The 21,592-nt window shown below is 51.4% G+C and overlaps 1 pseudogene; it reads left to right on the top strand.

Moving 5' to 3' along the window:
* Positions 1-1,534: 1,534 nt before the first annotated feature.
* On the top strand, positions 1,535-21,064 carry LOC101070808 (cytohesin-3-like; annotated as a pseudogene).
* Positions 21,065-21,592: the final 528 nt, after the last annotated feature.

The following is a 21,592-nucleotide window of genomic DNA, read 5'->3' as shown; positions in this document are numbered from 1 at the left end:
GTTTTTGTGCCAGGGAGTCAGAGTCTGGAATTTAATTGCTCTTAAATGAGCTTTAAGTGTGGAGGCCTCTTCGCTTGATTGGACACAGCGCTAGCAGGATTTAACTGGACGGCGCCGCCGGATTTGTCGCAACAATATTAGCACTATTATTGCTCTACATGCACAGAGGATGTGTCGCTTCTGCTCCATTCTCTGGTGCAGAGCAGATACATTCTGTTCTTACAGTCCTAATGTGGGAAAAAACAACCTTATGCCTGTGTTTGATACTGCTATTAGCTACATTCCCATGATCCCACTCATAAAAGTAACGTCCCGGCAGCTGTTTTTGTTTGCTGACTTTTGAGAATGAAGCGTTTGTTCGAGAGAGACACCTAAGAATAAACCAATGACTGAATACATGAAAACATCTGTTCGTACTTGACCACTGCAGTAATCCTCACAGGAAGTGAGACTCCCTCCTTCTGTGCGGAGGCAGGAATTCTGTAATTGAAACCATGTGCTTTCTAGAAATAAGCTCGTACCTTTTTCAATGTGGGTGGACATAAGCAGCGGCCCTCTACCTGCTGCTTATGTAAGCGTCTACAGGCCACAGTGATGCAATTCGCAGCAAAATAAGAAATAGGAAGCTCCTTAAGCTGCAATTAGGAATGGAATAATTATGTCCAACCAGCCCACCAATAGTTTTTTCTTAACTTCTTTCTTCACATTTGTACTTTGTTAATGCTTAACGTTAAAATCCCATTTAGGGGGAAGCAGTGAATCATCAATATTAAATATATTGGTGAAACTGAACCTCGCCGTGTTCTTAAAGGGCCGGTGTGTGAGATCTGGCGCCACCTACTGGGGACAACACGTATTGAAGCAACCAGCTGAGCCAGCATGTCAGCTTTGTTGTTGTGGATGTATTTAGATGCTGATGCTGGAGTTAGAACAACTCTCCATACTGCTGAAGCGGCAGATTATCGCCAATTAGTGATGTAAATTAGCACAAAAGTTCGCATTCTTGTCAGTTTGTCCTTTTCAGGCTTCTGTATAAATATGGCGGCTTCTGAAGGGAGACCCGCATCAATATTAATGTAAACATGTCGCTGCTAATTAAACCAGAACGCAGCATGCTATGTTTGCTACAGAAGCGTGGCTATATGGTCTTAAACTCAGATCTGTATTTATTTATATTTGTGCCTAATTATCCGGTAATCTATTGATCTATTTAGGTTAATTAAAGCCTGATCAAAGCCACCGTGTAGCTCGCTGGGGTTCGTTATTATATTCTCCTACAATAATGTCACTGTTGCCTGGGGTCACGTGCGCGTTGATCAGCAGCAATGAACGATGACGCGCAGCACGAGCCGCGTAGCGGAGCTGGGAGGGGATTAAAGACCCGCGTCAGCTGACGTCATTATCAAAGCGCAGCTTCCGCCGCCTCCTTCAAAATAAAAGAATCCAGCCCACTGCGCCTTTGAGACTTTTGTTTGAAAAGCGAAATTCCAGCGACTTCCGGCGACGACCCAGGCGCGTGTTGGGCAGCTTACCGCAGCCCTGTCAACAACTCTCCAGATACTAGTGGAGTGAAGGCGTATTAAAGAGGATAACGACCACTCCGCCGGCCACTGTGGGCGTAAAGACGCCGCCGCTGCCGCATCTCGGAGCCGCCGCTCGCAGGGAACAGAGAAGCTGCCCGGCGACCAATCGCGAAGTGATCTTACAAGATCTCCCGAAACGAGAAACCTGCCCGTGAGACAACCTGTGCGCCAAATGCGCCCTGGAAATTAGGACGCACGCCGGCTGTAAATTAGAGCCCCTTTCTCACTGCACGGCGGAAGTTTCCGCGACCGAGCTTGAGATTTTCCAGGCTGCGATGATGGACGAGGACAACCAAGGTAGATTTATTCTCTGGGCTTTACAGCTGTGCGTGTGTCAGCAGACTTGTGTCGGTGTAATAACAATAATTATACTATAATAACAATAATACTTTTGCGTCCTATCACCTGGACAGATGGTGAAGTTGCAGCAGTTTTTTCGGTGTTGATGATGTCAAATAGACCCTCGCTGCTTGATTTGCGTGGTCCGGCAGCCTCACGTCGCTCCCGCACCGCTGGTGTTTATCCAGGTGTGTGCACGCTGGCCCAACAGGTCGCTCCCTGGCAGCCCGGTTCCTGACCTGACCTTTATTGACTCAGGACACAAGCTGAGTTTGCTTTATATCAACTGCAAAGAAAAGCAGGAGCGGCTTCGGGAAGTTTGGAGCAGTTTTGCTGTGAAACGGTGCAGACGTGAAACGATTGAAGATGTGGTTAAAAATGCGTGTCATGGCGCCACGTGGGTGCACGCACACCGCGTCCGCAGATCGAGCCTGGTCATTTCTCAGGTCTTCATTGTTCCCCTGCTGCATTTGTGGTTAATTTGGTTTCCAGATAGTCTGTATGAACATTTGACTCTGCCGTCCTGTCACTTCAACTGACGATGGATTTATTGATCGAGTATCTGATGGGCAGAAAACCACAACTTGCATGTTGTGCTTGCTATTAACAGGACCGTTTTGTTGGCAGCATGTATGGAAACGTGCAGGTGACCTCCAGGTTACGAACCGGCAGAAGCAGAAAGGGTTTTAAAATCAAGCATTTCACTCTGGTCACTGCACTTAAATGTCCTCCTGTTGCCCCAGTGAGTCTGTTGAAGCGGCATCACTGGCTCATACCTTCAGAGGTCCTGGTCAGGACGGTCCTCAGGTACCTGAGCGCGATGACGCTAACAATCCACTCCTGCTTTGTCAACACTGAGCCAACGGCCGGGATCATCTCTGCCCGCCTCGTCTGGAGGTCAGTGGAATGTGCTCTCACGTGCTGTTTGCTGACTCTGGTGCAAAAAGCTGTCATTGTGCGGCGCGGCGGTGGCGCGGCGGTGGCGTGGCCTGCGGTCCCGGTGCATATCAGCGCAGCCGCCAGGACAGACATATGGTGCTGCGATGCCCGTCGGGGGGGTAGCCAACAACTGCCAGGAGCGTTGAGCGCTCATGCACGCACGCACGCAAAACACACATTAACAAATTAAGTTTCTTCCCATTTTCTGTCTGCACCCTTAAATGATTAATAATGATGATGATGATGATGTGTGTGTGTGTGTGTGTGTGTGTGTGTGTGTGTGTGTGTGTGTTGTGTGAGCATCTGCCTCCTCATCTGGAATAAATAAGCCCTGTACACCCTGATACCTATATTTGGAACTCCTTGGTGTGTAAGTCACGGTACAGTTTGCTCCTCAGAGATGCTGTTAGGGGGGGGGGGGGGGGGGGGGGGGGGGGGGGGGGGGGGGGGGGGGGGTAATCACAGCCCAGGATTCCCATGGAAATCTGGTGTTTAACAGAGTGTGTCTGATGGCGGCGAGAGTTAAGGCAGGTCGCAGCAGCTAGCTGCTAACTCAACAGAAAAGAACTGAGTTTTGGGTAATGGCAGCGGTTTAGCTACCAGGAGCAGTTAACCATTATTTAGCAGTACTCTAATGTTATAACACGCTGCTCTCGGTGAACATGAACTGTAACAATGACCTCTTGTATCCCTGACTGGCCGATTTCTTTTATTGCAACGGTTTGGCACCCACTCAAGAGCGCACAGGAAGTAGATCAGAGGCATGGTTCCAATCAGGGATGCACACGCACGCTTCGCCAGGCGTCAAGCTGAGCGCGACAGAGGCCAGAAAGTGTTAGACAGAGCCCGATACCGAGGTGTTACAGTTTAAGTGCTGGCATGTGGATGACAGGAACGCTCGGCTACGGTCGTCTGAGAGGAGATGACGGTGCAAGGCAGGAAAATCACGTGCCTGAGGTTTCCAATGGGTACCGTCATAAATTACCGGTCGTTCAGTAAGTGGTCATTCACGACCAAAAGCATCCAACCAGGCCAGAGCTTGGATGGAGTTTCAGGTTTCAGGTGTCTGTTTCTACCAAAAAAAAAGAGTTATGAACACCAGTGGATGTCATTATTGATGCATTGTGGGTCAATTATCCCCCAGAAGATTCTATTTTGTTGATCTTCACATTTCCTTCCAACTTTGCGGTTGGTTAGCGACGGCTTGTGGAGCAGTGGTGGGTGGAATCTGAAGGCTGATGAGCTGAACGGGAGGAAAATGTTGAGCCCACGTGGTCAGGACAGTTTGAACCAGGCTAACCAGGCTTTAACCGGGTCACTCACACTGTAAACTCATTAGCACGCTACTACTATAGTTTAGCTGTTAGTACTGTTGCTCATGCTATGTGTGGTCTCTTTACATTGGTTCTCCGCGATCACATGATCCACAAGGGGGCCGATTTGCTTCTGCAGCCCCTTGCCAAGGGCTCCGAGGACTTCGTGGAGCTTGGGTTTAAATCCTGTCGTGCTGAATGTCTGCGCTGTCCATACTTCTGCTGCCCTTTTGGGAAGCTGCCCACATTTATGTGGAAGCGCAGCTCTCGGAGGTGGACACTGTCGCCTTTACCACACTGTCTCTGCAGCTAGTGTGTCGGGAAGAGACTCTCTGACACTCTCCAACAGTTGAGGGGCTTGAGGACAGTTCCTTTCTAGTTCCATCCCATTCAAGGACACCGTTGCAGCATTTGAGTTCAGCTCATGCTAACAGATTGAGCGCTACCAGTCCATGTCATCATCCAGAGACAAGTCTTAATAACAAATGTCTTTTATGAAAATTTCCAGAGAAGTTCTTTTGTCTGGATATTAATTGTTAACTCAAAGAGAAAGGTAGCCCCTCCCCCGTTGTTCCTGCCGGTAATGTTTCAGGAGCTCGGGGAAAAAACAGGAGGTTCTGTTGAAGTTATCAGACATCACGTCACATTTGCTGAGTGGACTCAACGAGACCTGTCGACACACTGTCAGTCGCAGTGCTGCAGAAGACACCTTTATGAGTACTCGAACTAATAAAAGCGGAGCCACATAGTGCAGGACGACCCCCCCGCACCACCACCGAGGATTTCTATCTGTGCGGAGAGAAAGGAAGAATCCCTCACAGGGCATTGAGCTTGTATTGAAGGTTTTTTTCTGTTCCAAAGGAAACAAAAAGGAGCCAAAGGTCCCAAGATACTGAAGCAATAAGCCCAACCGTTTACTGTGGTGCTCGGCTCCTTCTGTCTGGAGCGAGTAGGAAACGGAAGAAAACGCCGAGCAGAATGGGCAGGAAAAGGGAGAGCTGGAACAATTATGTAAGATTGTTTGACCTGCTGGTGATGCAGGAAGAGGTGTGTCCCCGTCTGACTCCCCATGTCCAGCGTCTCATGCTGGTTGGCGTCAGATCTGGTTTACTCGCGAAAATGTTCTTGATTCTTTTGACTTTTCTTCCTGAAAATGGTTGAATAAATCACTGCTTTTGTCTAAGTTACGACGACCAGGAGAGGGTCTTGGTATTTAAATCATTCCTTAAACCTCCATCACCTGCGCCATGGTAACCTGAAGTAATCTGTGTGATGCCAGTTTCAGTGGGACATGTGATTGGTTCCATGGCTGCCTTTGTAGATGTGGAGGCGAAAGGTGGAAATTCGTGACTTAGCCTATGTTTGAATCCTCACCAGTGGTCTGAAGGGGTGAGGGGTGAGGAGCACCTCGAGGACCTGACAGCTGCAGCTCCTCCGCACTGCGAGCAGTCAGCTGTTATAGTTCACCCATCTGTAGCCAAGGATGTTTCCCAGATGTTTCCCTGGAAAGGTGTTACGGCCTGTCGAGCAGGAAGTCCGGGACCCCTCAACATGCTGAGGAGGTCAGACAGTCTCCGTTGTCCTCCTGGAGGAGCTGGTAGGAGAACGCGAGGATGTTCCGGGCGTCTGTGAGGAAGAGCAGCAGCCGGCGTCCCCCTCCTCGCCACCGGTGGCGAGCTGCTCAGAGTTACAGCGCAACCTCGATGTGGCGGACAACAAACAGGAAAGCAGGTCGACTGTGACCCACAGGAGACCCTGCCGCCGCGTGTCTTTACGTGCGCTCGTGACTCTGTGTTTGCACAGTAAGACCGTTTGTATATGTTCATGAGGGGGGGAGGGGAGGGGGGAGGGGGTGTGTAGCCACGTTTAATCCCACAAAAAATGATTTGAATTGTTTTTTTCCCCGTGTTCTCACCTCCTCTGGATTAGGATTAAACAGGGCAGCGCTGCCTATAGGTCATAATCTGAGTAATTTGTCTGTAGCCGCGTCTGAAAACGTGCGGAATGTCGCAAAAACGGGAGCCTCCGGATTCCTGAAGTAGGTTAGTGGCGCAGCGCTGGGCCCAGCTGTGTATACCGCGGAGCCTCAGCCACTTCCAGTATTTCATTTGCGGGGGCGTGTGGATGCGAGGATGAGCGTGCATCTCTTTATATGGTGCGCGCACGGAGGATTAGCGGGGGCTGCGAGCCCTCAGCAATATGGAAGATCAAGTGGGGAAGGATATGGATGACAGTTAGTGGATTATAGGTCAGAGGCTCGGCGTGCTCGCTGTCACTTCCCCACTAACTTGGATATTCCTGTTCTCATCCTGGGGTTGGAAGCGTGGACGCCGCTGGTTTCTCCTCCTCGCTCCTAATTATTTTTAGGCCCGTTTCCTCCGCTCCAGCTCTTGGATGGATTTTCTTTATGGTCCATTGTTCTTGTAGACAGGAATGGAACAGAAATAATGGCAGGTCAGGGCGCCTTTCAGGGCGCCGCTAACACGGACCCGCAAACACCCAAGCAAATTTTCGCCGATCGTCTCAGCTGCTGTTCTCTGACGTCGGCCTTTTATGGACAACTGACTGTCTTCCCGTTAGCTTATAGCGATTTTAGGAGCTCAAATAAATGACTTTTGCAGACGGCTTATTTAAAAAACTAAAGCCAACCTCACCACATAAAAGCAACAAGTACTGAAAGGACGATCTTTCCGATCTGTACACCTACACCTGAAAAGAACTCCACTTCCTGTCCTCCCCCTCTTCAATAACTCCAGCAGACGTCTGTCTGTGTCTCCCCGGTCCAGAGTGAAATGCTTCGCCTAATGAGAACAGCCTGGGCCGCTGCCTTCGTCCTCTCTCCGTCACGTGCAGCTTTTGTTTGTCTGTCTGTCTCGGTACCAGATGTGCTGCTGAGACCTCGCAGTTATTTCCTGCTTCCGGCTCCTCTAGAAGGAGTGCTCGCGGCGCTCGTTCATCCTAAACGCAGCGCCGAGAGGGAGGCCCTGGCGTGGGCGCCCGCGGGGATGAAACGAAGAGCCATCCTTCTCCTGCTCGCTGCTGATTTTGAGGCAGTTCTGAAGACTGTTGAGTCACAATCCCATTACGTGGCAGCAGCTCCAGCCTCAGATCTGTTAAAGCCTTTTAAGGAGGGTCCTCGCATGGGAACTTCTATGACATCAGGATTAAATCACCTTCCGGACCTCTGTCAACGTCTTCAGGCATGAGTTTCAGTCATTTGGTTTTAGGGGACATATTAGTGGTGATTGGGGATCACGGGGCCCGCAGGGTCCCCCGTAGGAGCCTGGTCCTGCTCTTGGTTTCTGCCTGTTGAGGCTCTGGGCTTCTTTATCGTGTTGTCTAAATAAAGTTGAACTGGTCTACCACAGCAGAGTCCGGGGCCCTGGGTGGGCCTAGTTTTCCTGCCTCTGAACAGGAAACCTGTTGAGTCTGGCTTTGGAAAAGGGAAGAACCCGGCCTGAGTTATACCAAATAGCTCCTGGAACCAGATCGGTACAAAAGCCACTGGTGACTTTTTGACCAAAGCTCTGAGAAGATTCCTGCACTTCAAAACCACACGGATGCGCAGAGTAAAGAGCTGATCAGGCAGAGGGAAGAGCGGTGGACGCGTTTGAGCAGCATGTCGCCTGAGCGATAAGAAAAAAACGAGTTCCTCGGTTCCTGCACGCAACAGATGGGCGCCGGGCAGATGGGCCAAGGCTGCTCAATAAGCTTTAACATCATATTAACATTGAAAGTTCTGCTCTGTGAAGCTGAAGCTACGATCAAGTTTTATGGCCACAATCCTAAAGAAAGACGGTCGCTTCCACCCAAATCCTTCAGCTAACTGTGACACAGTGGAGGCTGTTCTTTGGTTCAACATAAAGAGGAAGTGGCTCCTTTAGGGGGGACATTTGGCAGGTTTTTTTCATGATTCAGAGGAGTGGGTTCTTTGAAGAGGCCGTCTTGCTTCGAGGGTTTGTGTTCAAAGGTCCGCGGGGATTCGGAGCATCAAACGGCCTTGTTGTCTTTAATGTAACGTCGGCTGTTTCCTTCACACCCGTGATCTCATTTTCATACGGGGACGTTCGCGAGTGACCCGAGAGCGGTGGTGATCCTGAGCTAAAGTTTTAGGCTGTCTCCCTGTAGGCCTGGCTCTCAGGTGGCGACGCCACGGGCCTTTTTTTTGTGCTTCTTCTTGGTTGGTCTGACGGTTCTCCAAAACTTTTGGACAGATTGCCGTGGAAACGGGCACAGTCCTGGCATCAAATCCGCCCACCAGCTTGTCAAAATTTGCCCTGGAAACTATCGTGTGAAATATTTTGCCCATGGAATGTGAAACGGATCCTTCCAGCCTTCCTCAGATGCTGTCTAGGTGTCCTTTTAAAACAGGTTGATGCTGCACAGCATTAGCTGAGCTTAACATGTTATGATGTGTGTTACGCTAACCTCTTTTTCCATAACTGTCATCATTATTGCCGCCCATTTTGCTAACATACTTGTGCAAACATCTAAAATACCGTGCTAACAGATCAATGTAATTTTCTGAACGTTTTCAGTGGGATCGTTGTAGCCCACTTCCTGGCCCCGGGCTAGCATAACTGCTGGATTCTGTTGATTTTTTCCTACCAGTTCCACCAGAATAAAAGACAAATCTCTGGAAAGTGGCTAAAACAAATTTTGCCTCAACACTTCAGTATAAAAAACCTGCTGCTGCGTGTTTGTAAAAAATATCATATGAGAAACCAGATCAGAAGCACGAGACGGCAAATCTCCGGGAGCCTTTCTGAGGGTTTTTTTTGATTTCTTTATCAGGCGAACAGACGTCTCAGGCGACTTTTGGGATCTCTGCATTGGGGAAAATGTGAAAAAAAGGGGGGGGGAGTCTGAAAGGACAGAAATTGATTAAATGAAATCAGACGAGGAGCTGGGCAGGAAAGCAGGTTCTACCAGACCGGGCAGAAGCAGCCGGTGGAATGTGGAGTATTTCCACACCACTTACTGTCAGCTGTCAGTGTGCGAGCGGAGTCTGAGCCGTGAGTAGGAGTTACGCCGAAGGGGGGGAAAAAACAATTATTACACACCTACCAGCCACAGTTTTAGCCCACGCGGGCGGGAAAAGAGCAGCTAAATTCACAAACCACCCCCCCCCTCCTGCTGCTGTACCGAGTCGACCATCGCGAGGGGAAACAGACCCGTCTGCTGATGGAATGTCAGACTTCACGGAGGCGGGGAGAGGAAACGGTCACGCGGTATATGTGTTTTTGTTTTTTAAACATGCAGCTCGGCGTCACGGCGACGGAAGGGTAACGCCGCCAAATGCAAGCAAACCGCTTCCTTGCATCACACTTAAGTCAGCCGGGTCTCTTGTGTAAGCCGTCCCTCAGCATTCGGCTGGACCGGGTCCTGACTGCAGGAGTCTCTCCATCGTCCCGCTGAAACTCCGGAAACTTTGCAGCGACTCCGGTTAAAAATGCTTCCACAACACTTGCTCCACGTCCGGCCGTCGGACGTGATTGCGGCTCGGGTGAGGGTTGTTCTCGTATTCCTCGTATTCCCTGGGGCTCGGATTCATTCCGAACTGGCTGTGACTCATGATTCACCGCGGGAGTTTCTGTTTGCGGAGCCGCCCTACCCGCCTAGCTTAGCCGAGGAATTGGAGAGGCGTGACTGGCGGGGACGCTCTGCAATCTTACTGCGTTGTGTCAGTTGACGCTGTCATGTGACCCAGAGGCAGATGCAACGGTCAGACAGCCGAGCCTGATGTCCTCCTGTCCTGGGAGGACGGGGGCGCTGGGGTGTAAGTCAAGGCGGAGGGTTACAGCAGCTGATGAGATTCACTGGCTGACACATCGACTGTCTACGTCAAATCGATGTCAGATCTGGGCCCCGGCGCCGGTACGATGGGTCTCCATTGGTGAAAGTGTGATGAATTTCAACTTGTATTTTAACTCGGCTCCTATAGGCCGGTGTCCGTGTTGTCATGGAGACCCATTGATTGCTCCCGGCCGGTGACATCAGCCGCGTTTACGGCTGATACGGAGGGCCGTGCCTCAGGTGAGACGTGGAGCCTTTCGTGAGAGTTAATATGGATTTTCCTTCCTTGGGTTTCGTGCATAATCCATCAGCTGCTCGGCTACGCGGCCGCCGTGATGTCAGACTGGCCCGTGCGCGCCTCTCAGAGTCACGAACGGGAACGGTTGACCCCGAACACATTCCGTCGTCTCGGACAATTCGTCCTTTTCTCCAGCCAACTCTTTCAACCCGAGGAGGAGGGTCGCAGGGCTTTTTCCTCTGGTATTACAGACGTAGGTTGCCTGCGGGGGTCTCTCTGCTGCACAATCGCTGCTTTATGAGGCTCCTTAGCCGGAGCCAGGGCGGGGGTGGGGGTGGGGGTGGGGGGGGGGAGTGTGAGGAGCTCTGTTGCCCCATCACTCCCAAGTCCCAGAGCAGACCTGATGATTCTCTGGGCTGATTCCTGCAGTTTTCCAGATGAAAGGTGGCAGAATATGATTTAACGATTTAGCTAGTTGGCGCGGATAAACAGGGACATCTGCCAAATCCAGGAAAATGAGGTTCAAATGAAGAATAAAAATAGTCTGCGGACTAAGTAGGACGGTGTCTGATTCAACACGGAAACCCACCCCCGTGCCGGTGGAAAGTCTTGCCGAAGTTTCTCAGCCCTCCCAGCCAGGACGGCCTTTTCAGCACCAGCAGGATGAAACCGATTTTAAATGCGGGTGGTTACGTCCCCTTTCTGATCACCCGGGTACGTTTATTCCTCCGAGCCAGACGTTCAACCTCCCAGAAAAGAGGGAAAAAACAACGATTAGCGAGTGAAAGCGGAACCTTCTCCTGGTTCATCCACCCACGCGGGCCCCAGCAGCCTCTCTCCCAGCATTGCTTTGCAACAATTATGGCAAAGTCAGACATCATTTAGCTGCTCGCTGATAAATGGGAACAACTGGGATTTTATGGTTCCATACATTCGAAAAAAATGAACCTTATATTTGTCTTCAATGGCTTGAGCGTGCACGTGTACGTGCACGTGCGACAGATGATCCCGCTGTTAAAAAGCCATCAGCGTTTGCTTTTTAATGGCTGCTCTTTTGATTAACAGCTGGTTGGTGGCGACCCACAACCCCTCGGTCAGGTTTCCTCCGACCTGTGAAACAGGTGTGTGTGAGAGTGACACAGTGGAGATAAATACAACACAGAGGAAGCGACTGTTTTCCTGTTATCGAGAGGCGGGGGGGACCAGAAATTGAATGAATTGCAAAGCTGCTTAGTGGTATGATCCGGTTGGGGGATTTGAATCCGCTCTCACCCCCCCCCCCCACACTTCAAGACCGGGGCGGGGGTGGACAAAGCAGAGATAGAGAGCTCTGTGTGGTGTGTGTGTGTGTGTGTGTGTGTGTGTGTTGTGTGTGGTGTGTGTGTGAGAGAGAGGAGAGGAAAAACTGCACAGTAGAAGCAAAATCTGCTCCAGCTCCGTGTGAAAATGACCTACTTCCTGTCAGCGCGCTCTCAGATGGAGCGCTGTTTCTGATGCGTGTGTGTGTGTGTGTGTGTGGGGGGGGGGGGGGGTCCTCCGAGGGGTCCGGGAGTAGATGTCGACGTGCACGGTTAAATGAGAGATCAGACGGCTGCGGGGGGGGAGACCATATGTATGATGTGCAGTCACCTGCTCGCCGCTGCGTCCCTGCTGGGTTAATTAACCCGAATGAGGACTCAGGCGTCAGAGAGCCAATATTTGAGGGGGGCGGGAATCGGCAGATGTTCCACAAGTGTGTGTGGAGCATCTGAGATGTTTTATCTCGTCAGGAACGTCTTCCCTCATTAGCTCGTTATTCCTCTTTTCTCTGGATTTTAATACTGATGTCTGAAATCTGTCCGCTGATGGCGCTGACCCCAGGGGTCCAAACACGGGGCCGCTGGGTTGACTGGAGGCTCTAAATGTCCTGCCTCTCACCCCGTGACCCTTTGACCCGGGTGGTGAACAGATGAGTCCTGGCGCACAGACTGATCTCCAGGTCCGGCGTCAGTGACCGACGGACCTGCAGCTCGGCTCCGTTAGCGTGCGAAACGAGCCGCGCCGCCTCCAAAATCGGCAGATTAGCGACAAACCTTTTAGAAATCGGCTTCATTACATAAGGCGGGAGGAGGAGCGGGCTGCTGCTTAACTTCACACCAAACCCACTTTTTCTGTCAGATTAGAGTCTTGAGTAACGTTGCTGGGATGGATTCACTGAACAGGAATGTTCCATCAGGTCTAATCCCTCCCGATCTGGAGGTGATTGGGTTTAATCCACCAGAATAACCTCGCCCTCCCTCAAACATGCTTCATTCCTCCCGCTCTGTTTACCTTCCAGTTCCCGAAGACCTGTCTCACGATGAGAGGGACGAGCTTGTCCAACATACGGACGCAGGAATGAGAAAGGAGCTTCTGGACGATATCGAAGTGGGTGACGCTCCGTCTCCCGTCCCCTCCTGGGATCCTGCGACTGTTGACGGTGTTTCTGTTTCCGCAGCGGCTGAAGTTCGAGATCGCGGAGGTGATGACGGAGATCGAGCAGCTGACGTGTGTCGGGGAAAGGTGAGCGTTCGGGGTCATTTTGTTGGAGGTTAATCTGCGAGTTATTTTCATTCTTTTGATCCACTCGGAGCGTTCCTATTCCGAGGATTTGGGAAAAAACCATCCAGAACGTTGCAGCTTTCTCAAATAGAGAAGCATTTCACTATCAAAGCGAGGACATTTTGAGGGGTTTTAATGGAAAGGATAATATTGCGTTAGTGTACCTTTGGACATGGAGCTGTCACGTCCCCACAAAGATAGAAAAAACACAAAGTGTGAGTGTGTCGCACAAAGCAGATGAAGCGTGGATGAAGACCGAAGACGACTTCCCTCTGGGGTCACATGCAAAATATCTAGAAAAACAAACGTCATTGTGATGGAAAGCGGCCGCCGGAGGAGCCGGACTGGCGGCTCCTTGTGTTGCTGCCACGGCTGCACAGGTGAGTTGTTCGGCCCACCTGTGCAGCCGTGCGCTCCTCTGCAGGTTAAACTCGCTGCCTGCTCAGGTGGGAGCAAAAAAAAACAAAAACAAAGGCACGGCGCGACGGAATCCTTCACCTGACCTACTGAACAAACGCAGCCCGGGGACAAGGCCACGCCCCCCTCAGCCATCACCTGACCGAGGTTCACCTGTGTTCTTTCGTTGCAGCAAAACCACACAGAGAAATAAGCAGATCGCCATGGGGAGGAAGAAGTTTCAACATGGACCCCGAAAAAGGTTACGATCTGTTGTGGCTGGTCATTAATCCGGGGTTAGATGAGCTGACTGGCTCTCTGTTGCATCAGGGGATCCAGTTCCTGCAGGAGAACGACCTCCTCCAGAACACCCCAGAGGACATCGCGCAGTTCCTTTACAAAGGCGAGGGGCTCAACAAGACCGTCATCGGGGACTACTTAGGGGAGCGGTGAGTTCCCTTTTTCCTTGGCTTTCTATTCCCTCTTGATGCGCCTGAGCTCCGATGAGGCCGGAAGGTCCCGGGAAATGGGTCCGGCTTTACGGAGCGGCGTGCCAGCGGGAGGTTCTGCCAGGAACGTGGACACGTGGCTCTTATGGAGGGTGAAAATCAGCGGGGATCAGACCGACAAAACAGGGGGTTTGTGCTGCCTGGCTCAGCTGACATGGCAGATTTTCAGGCCTTAGTGTGTAGATCTGCTGCGTGCGTGTGTGTGTGTGTGTGCGTGTGTGTGTGTGTGTGTGCGCGCGCTCGTGAATGACGCTGGTGCCTCTCTCCGCAGGGACGACTTTAACATCAAGGTTCTCCTGGCATTGTGGAGCTTCACGAGTTCGCTGACCTCAAACCTGGTCCAGGCATTGAGGTGCGTTGATAATTGTCTTCTTTAAGACGGCGTGGACGCCTCCCTGTTCCTGTGGGAGGACCAGGAAGTGGACCCCAGCAGACCCAGTTTGAGGAGACTGGTTGTTGTTTTTGGTCCTGTTTGTGGGTGGAGAGTTCTTCTTTTGGGTCTACTGCTACCTGCTCCCCTCCGAACTGGAGCGCCACAGGCTGTAGGCGCTGTTTTACATTTCTAAATGTATACGTTAGAAATCGGCCCGTTTGTGTGTGTTCATGGGCCATTATTGACGCGGAGTTTAGCGGACAGACCTCTCTCACTCGGCGTTGGCTGTTTTTATTTCTTACTTTCTTTTGCAGACAATTTCTGTGGAGCTTCAGACTTCCTGGCGAAGCCCAGAAGATCGATCGGATGATGGAGGCGTTTGCCTCCAGGTACTGCCAGTGCAATCCTGGTGTCTTCCAGTCTACAGGTAACACACACACACACACAGACATAGTCTGAGTCACACTCAGACAGTCCAGAATTTTGATGCCTTGATGATTCCATTTCTACTGGACTGTTTAATATTAGCCTACGTTAGCATACGATGACGCCTCATGCAAACGGACCCCCGCGCCGCTAACGTTAGCGGCTAGCACGTTAGCTGCCGTGTGATCGCGGGTGACGTCCCCGGCCATGATGAGCACATTGATCGGCTTGTCTGGCTGCTGCCCTCCGTGTCGGGCACTGGGCTCCCGAGGAGGACACAGGTGACGGCTCAGGCCATGAATATTGAGCTCAGATTAGTTATCGGCCATCACTGAGTTGCTCTGACTGCTGTAAATTACAGTGAAGGGGAGGTGGCCCGGGGCCGAGGATGGATGAGAGAAGCGGAGACTCTGGAGTACTGGATCGTGTGTTGTGTGGGGGGTGTGTGTGTGTGTGTGTGTGTGAACCTTCCACAGGAGGCTGTGACCCAGACGGAGGTAGAATGACCCTGTAGCTCTGACGGCCTGATCAGTGCAGGGCTGACACACCACAACTGGCTCACAATGTCAGCGTTGGGGACAGAGGGACGTCTCCCTCTGTCTCCCCCTGTCCCCCTCTGTCTCCCTCTGTCTCTCTGTCTCCCTCTGTCTCCCTCTGTTCTCCCCCGTCTCCGCTGTCTCCTCTGTCTCCCCCTGTCGTCCCCTCCGTCTCCCTCTGTCTCCGCGTCTCCCTCTGTCTCCCCTCTTCCCCCTCTGTCTCCTCTGTCTCCCCTCTGTCTCCCCCCTGTCTCCCCACGTCTCCCCCTGTCTCCCTGCTCTCTGGAGGGGCGTGGCCTGTTGGAGTAGGGGCGGAGGGATGAGGTGTTGATGTCAGCTGTCAGGGGGGGGGGCGTTGGTGTGATCAGGCACCTGCCAGGGTGAGAGATGATGGGTGTGCATCATGCTTGGGACCACCTTTTGACGTGCACCAAGGTCAACTGGAGAGCCCCCCCCCCACCGCCCGTCCTGGTCCCTCCTGACTTTTAAACGCTGTCAGTTCATTCACCTTTTCTGTTTGCAAAGGTCACGGTGGTCACCAGCCCCCTGCCTTCTTCTCCTACCTTCGTTTAGTTGCATCTGCAGCTGGAGGAGTAAATGAGCTCCTAATTCCAGATGTTGGTGCAGGTTCCGCCCGCCCACCGGCTCCCTTTAATCTCCTCCACAGACACCTGCTACGTCCTGTCCTTCGCCATCATCATGCTGAACACCAGCCTGCACAACCCCAACGTCAGAGACAAGCCGCCCGTGGAACGCTTCATCTCCATGAACAGAGGGATCAACGAGGGCGGGGACCTCCCAGAGGAGCTGCTCCGGGTGAGCCTCGTCCTCCAGTTACAGCACCAGACGTGACGCGGGAGCGTCTCCAACGTGTGGTTTAACCCTCGATAATCAGGGTGCTGAAACCCCTCATTTACCGTGGGTGTGAAAGCGCGTTGTCAGGACGGAGGGGGAGGAAGTGCGCGCTGGTGTCCACATTGTCCTCCCTCTCATTTCCTTTAACGTCCTCTGCAGAATCTCTACGACAGCATTAAGAGCGAACCCTTCAAGATCCCAGAGGACGACGGGAACGACCTGACGCACACGTTCTTCAACCCCGACAGAGAAGGCTGGCTGCTCAAATTAGGTTGGTGCGCGCGTCTGCGCGGTCCCCTGGTTGCAGGACGTCCTGAATGACTTTACCCGGCCACTGACGTCTCTGGTGGACGCGGCTGAGGACCAAACCTCCTTGAAATGCAACCGTGGTGATTAAATGTGGGACGAACCGAACGACACGGGAGGTTTAGCTTCCGTTGGCTTAGTTTAGCTCACAACTCGTCGTAGTAATTCTGTCCAAAAGCTCTACAGAATCTCAGGAGACCATTTCTGAACTGAGCAGGGCCCAGGGTCACTGGGGGGGTGGGGGGTGGAGATGGGGGGGGGGGACTACATATGTCCACGGTCCTGAAGTTTTTCAGGCTAATTTGTTCAGCGTGTGAGATTACAACCATTGTGTTCTTTCCCAGTGAGGTAATCCAGTTTTGGGGTGTTTTTTCTGCCCCCCCCCCCCGCCCGTTAGTTTACACATGCTGCAGATTACCTTCGCACCCCCCCCCACACACACACACCACACACCCGTGAACACTTAAAGGCTTTCAGATTTATTAGCGGACATAAAACCGTTGTAAGAACCTGGCTGTTATTTGCCAGAGGTTAAAGATCAATCTCACTGCAGGTGATTGTGTTTATTAGCTTTAACACACACACTTGCACACACACCTGGCTCCGACCTGCACATTCCTCCAACCAGGGGTAATGTCTCCGTCTCCGTCTCCGTCTCCGTCCCAGCAAACTGCTGGACGTGAATCCGAATCGCCCCAGCGCAGCTTACGGACTTAACGCGATTACACTCTTCCCACACCGGCTTTTGCTATGTTTTCCCCCAATTCAGCACTCTTAAAAACAGATTTGGCCGCGTTGATTCGATCATCTGTGTCGGCTTGAAAGTGAGACGGGGGGGGGGGGGGACACGGGGGACACTTGGACGCTACCATGACCTTCAAAGATCAGAAATTTCAGGTCCAGCACAGTGGACATTTGCTCTTTCTGCTTGTTTTTAATAGTTTGCGCATGAGGTGGTGAACCTGCTCTGGGGTTCGGTGCGTGTTTGTGCTCAAATGTTAGCTGCAAGTCTGCGGGGGGCTGGGGGTGGGGGTTTGGGGGGGGGGTTGCCAGGTTAGGTTGGAATCATCGGCTGCCTGCAGACAGCAAAGTCAGTAATTCTTTATCGGAGCCGAATCGCTGATTAGCTGAATCCAGGGTGTAAACACGCAATCTGGGGTGTAAAGGTACACAGAACAAAGTGTGTCTCCCCCCCCCCCAGTTCTCTTTTTCCTGCTGGTCAGCAGCCGCTCTGTCACCGCGGCCTTTGTGTGACTTCCTGTTTCCTCTTCCTCTTCCTGCCAGGAGGCCGAGTGAAAACCTGGAAGAGACGCTGGTTCATCCTGACAGACAACTGCCTTTACTATTTCGAGTACACGACGGTGAGTACCCCCCCCCCCCGCTGCTAAAATCTGAAGGACGTCAGACATCTTTTATAATCTGACCTCAGCACGCTCCCCCTGTGGCAGCAGGATTTCTTCCCCTTTAAACTCGCCTCTAATATCCTGGAGCGCTGCTAGCAGTGAGATATTTATCAGAGCCCCCTGTGTCCCTGCTAGCATCAGCACTGTTCCCGTCCCTGCCCTGATATTATCCTTCAGGACGCTGTCATTACGTCCCCCGTCCCCCGTCCTCCGGCCCGGCTGCTCCACATTATCGCCTTTATTGGGCGGCGAGGACGAAGGAGGGGCGGGATGCTTCCAAAGCTCCGCTCCTTCAGATTGTTTTTTCTGGTGTCCTCATGGTTCCCATGCGTCCCTCCTTTAGGACAAGGAGCCTCGTGGGATCATCCCGCTGGAGAATCTCAGCATCAGGGATGGTGGAGGAGCCCAGGAAGCCCGTGAGTGTCGGCGCCTCAGCGACCCGTTTCCCTGCATTTGTATTCTCCCCACGCGTGATAATGATCTGACGCGGCGCCGTGTCCATGTGCCGCCCTTTGACCCCTGTCTAGAACTGCTTTGAGCTTTACAACCCCAACCACAAAGGCCAAGTCATCAAAGCCTGCAAGACGGAGGCAGATGGGCGCGTCGTCGAGGGCAACCACGTGGTTTACAGAATATCGGCACCCACGCCGGAGGAGAAGGAGGAGTGGATCAAATCCATCAAGTAAGACCCCCCCCCAGAATTAAAAGTTCTGGTTCTGGTGGGGACCGTCGTCCCTTTCAGCGTGGTCTGGTAACCCCGTCTGAGAACTAGCGAGTGATTGGTCAGAAATGTGGAGGGGGCGTGGCTTATACGTGACTTCAGTGCAGGAAGTACAAAAACTTTACACTTTGTAAGGACAATTGTAAAGAATTGAAGCGTAAAGAAACACAAATGGGGGAGAATTTGTGGGAAGAGGCAGCCTGAGAGCAAGTGTCAGCAGAGACGTGCACAGGTGACGCAGGGGGAGGGGCCTATTAGGACTCCGGGAGGTCTACCCTCCAGAATGTGCGGAGCAGCCTGAACTGTCAGGATGACCAGTCTAAATCTTTAGAGTATTAGCTGTTCATTCAGGTCCAAACAGGAAACAAATCAGACGTAAATGTAGGCGATCGTGGGAAATATGCAAATTGGCCACCTTGACACCTAAACGCTCGCCAGTTTTAGCCTCCACGGGATGTGGGGCGGAGTCAGACACGCTCCACGCTCTTCTACTGCCTCTCCTCCCCCGCGATCGCCCGGGCAACCGTGGAGGATTAGGCACCGCTTACAGCCCCCCAGCGGTGAACCAGCAAGCCCATCCAGGAGATCCAGCTCCAAACTGGGCTGACACATCTGCAGCCACGGAGGCTAACGCACCGCGGCGTGGGCTTAACCCGGGGATGGTGGGGGGGGGTCCAGAGGGATCGGGGAGATAAAAAAGCACTTTGTGGTGATGACGATGCCGCCCGCTGGTTTTCCTGCTTATCTGGATTCACAAACACAGGATGAGGTTACGGAGCGAGCCTAGACTTTTATATTTCACATTCCATCGGCCGGGTTACGTTTTCATCTATTTTTGGGGATCCGAGCTCTGGAAAACGGGCTTTTTGTTTCGCTAAATTGCGTTCCGCCGAGTGACAATGAGCAGCGGCAAAGAGCGGGATACTTATCGTTCACGGGCTGGTTCTTCAGCGTGTGGCGCTGTGAAGGGAATGGGAGATATCCGCAGTGGGGGGTTGAGCCTCTTCTTGCTTTGTGCTGGTGCTAACGGGATTTAGCAGCCGTGAAACTGGGCTACTCACTCCAGCCCAAGTGGCTTCCTGGCTCGCTCGCTCTCGCCGCTCATCCTCCAAGAAGGCGGAGCCTATTGTTTGCCCTCCTTCAGACCCACAAACCTGTGCGGGCTTTACTACGAGGAGTTCTGGAGGAGGTTCTAAGGTTCTAGCCAACGAGAGAGAACTGAGAAATAAAAAAAATAAAAACAAGGGGGGGGGGGTATCTTCAGAAACCATGGAAACCAAAGTAGGTCACTGCATAAACTTTGTTCTCCTTTTTTGATCTAGTTAAGGCAGGGGTTGTGTAAATGTGCCCACATTTCCATATCAAAGGTGTCACGTGCTGCTGTTTAGACTATTCTGTTGCTCTGCTCTGATTGGCTGTGGCTGCAGGGCCAGCATCAGCAGAGACCCCTTCTACGACATGTTGGCCACCAGGAAGAGACGCATCGCAAGCAAGAAATGAAGACAATCTGCCCCGCCCGCCTCCATCCCAGCCTCCGTCAGGAACGCCTCGGCCCCAGGAGGACGTGACGTTCCGCTGAGGGAACGGTGGACCTCCCGCCCCCCCCCCTCTCCCAGTCAATACTTCTCCTCCCCTCCAAAGCACAACCGCCGTGTTTCGGGCGCACATGTGTGCATGCAGGGTGTGACGTGTTTGTGTTTGTGTGAGCTGGCGTGTGCATGCTAACGTAGCATCTGCAGGGCTCGCGAGCGCCGGCGCCTGGATGTTGGGAGGATGCGGCCGGCGTCGCCGGTTCTCCTGCCTCAGAGGACAGTTCCTGCGTCCAGCCTCGGAACGGAACATGAGCAGGCTCCAGTCAGCTGGGCTGATTTTCCATGTTCTTAATCTTTTTAGTCCTGGCTCGTGTCTGAATCAACCCATATTTTGGCAACACGCTGCGTTAATAATATTCTTATTTTTTGAATAATATCGAGCTAAACGGGTCTCGAAACCCTTAAAGATTTCAACTTCAGGACAAAAAACAACTTTCTGTGGAGGATTCCTGTCAACTTTTTTAAGTTATAGCTGTGCAATGGCCTGCGAGGGTCCCAGTCTGATTAAGCTCTCTTTACTTTTCCTCGACGTGAGTGAAGGTCTTCGTGTTGTGTTCTTTTTATGCTTGCTCGCCTTTGTGTGCCCCCCCCCCCCCCCCCCGAAAACTGGGTGAACGTAACCAGCAGTCCTTTTGTATTTATTTACGTTTGTGAATATGGTTTGATTCTACTGGAACAACCTAAGTTAAGTATGTACATATGACGTGTGGGTCTCTGTTCTTGTATGCACTCTCTGTCTCAGACGTTTGGGGTCTTCTTTACAAAAGCCTTAAACATAATAATGATTACTATAGAAAAAAAAATGGAGGATGATGAAGATGGCCATGAAGATCATGCCAAGACGGGCAATATCGTATTTATCTATAACTGTGATTATATACATATATCTATACTTTTCTAAGCCATGACTGATGGGTCTGTGATGTGATTACAGTGAAATATAATAGTGAAGAAGGTGATGATGATGAGGATGAAGTCAGAAGCTCGAATCAGCTGTAGTTTTCTATGTGATTGTAAAACTAAATGCAAGCCTCGACCGGGGCAAATGTTACCTTCTACTGCCCCCTGTGGGCTCATAGTTACACTAACTTTTATATTCTCTGTAAAAGATGTTGTCACCTTGTACAAGACGCGTATCTATATAAAGTATACATTCTAATGACTGTGGCTCGGGGTCTTTTCATTATTGATGCGCGTCCTGACCTACATATGTGCCTAATGAGTCGCTCATGAAATAATCATGTTGTTTTTTTGCTGAACTCTCACGCACGTTTCACGCATCCCGCTTCAGCTGCAGACAAATCGATTAAAAATATGAACCGAAACAGGTTGAGACGATGAGAAATTTTAAGATATTGAGTATTTAATATTTTCTGGTGAGAGCGCGCCCTCTGCTGGTTGCGTACAGAACAGCGGAACCATATTTGGATTTAATCATTCTTACTAAAAAAAAAGATTTGATTTTTGATTGTTATTCATTTGATTTGGTCATTTCCTTCTAACAGAAAGAGACAAATACTAAATAAATTTGATTTATTAAGAGATAATTTATTCATAAATTAGCAAATACATCACATTAAACCATGTGATGATGTCACACAACTACTGTCGTCGTTATTACAAGGAAAAACGGAGAAAAGAAGGCAACAAGAAGCTCAGAAGCTTAACAGAAATGATGATGTCGTTT

This window comes from Takifugu rubripes, chromosome 5, assembly GCF_901000725.2.
Source record: "Takifugu rubripes chromosome 5, fTakRub1.2, whole genome shotgun sequence".
NCBI classification, from domain to species: Eukaryota; Metazoa; Chordata; class Actinopteri; order Tetraodontiformes; family Tetraodontidae; genus Takifugu; species Takifugu rubripes.
Note: the sequence above shows the minus strand (reverse complement) of the source record. Positions and strands in the feature narration are given on the sequence as shown.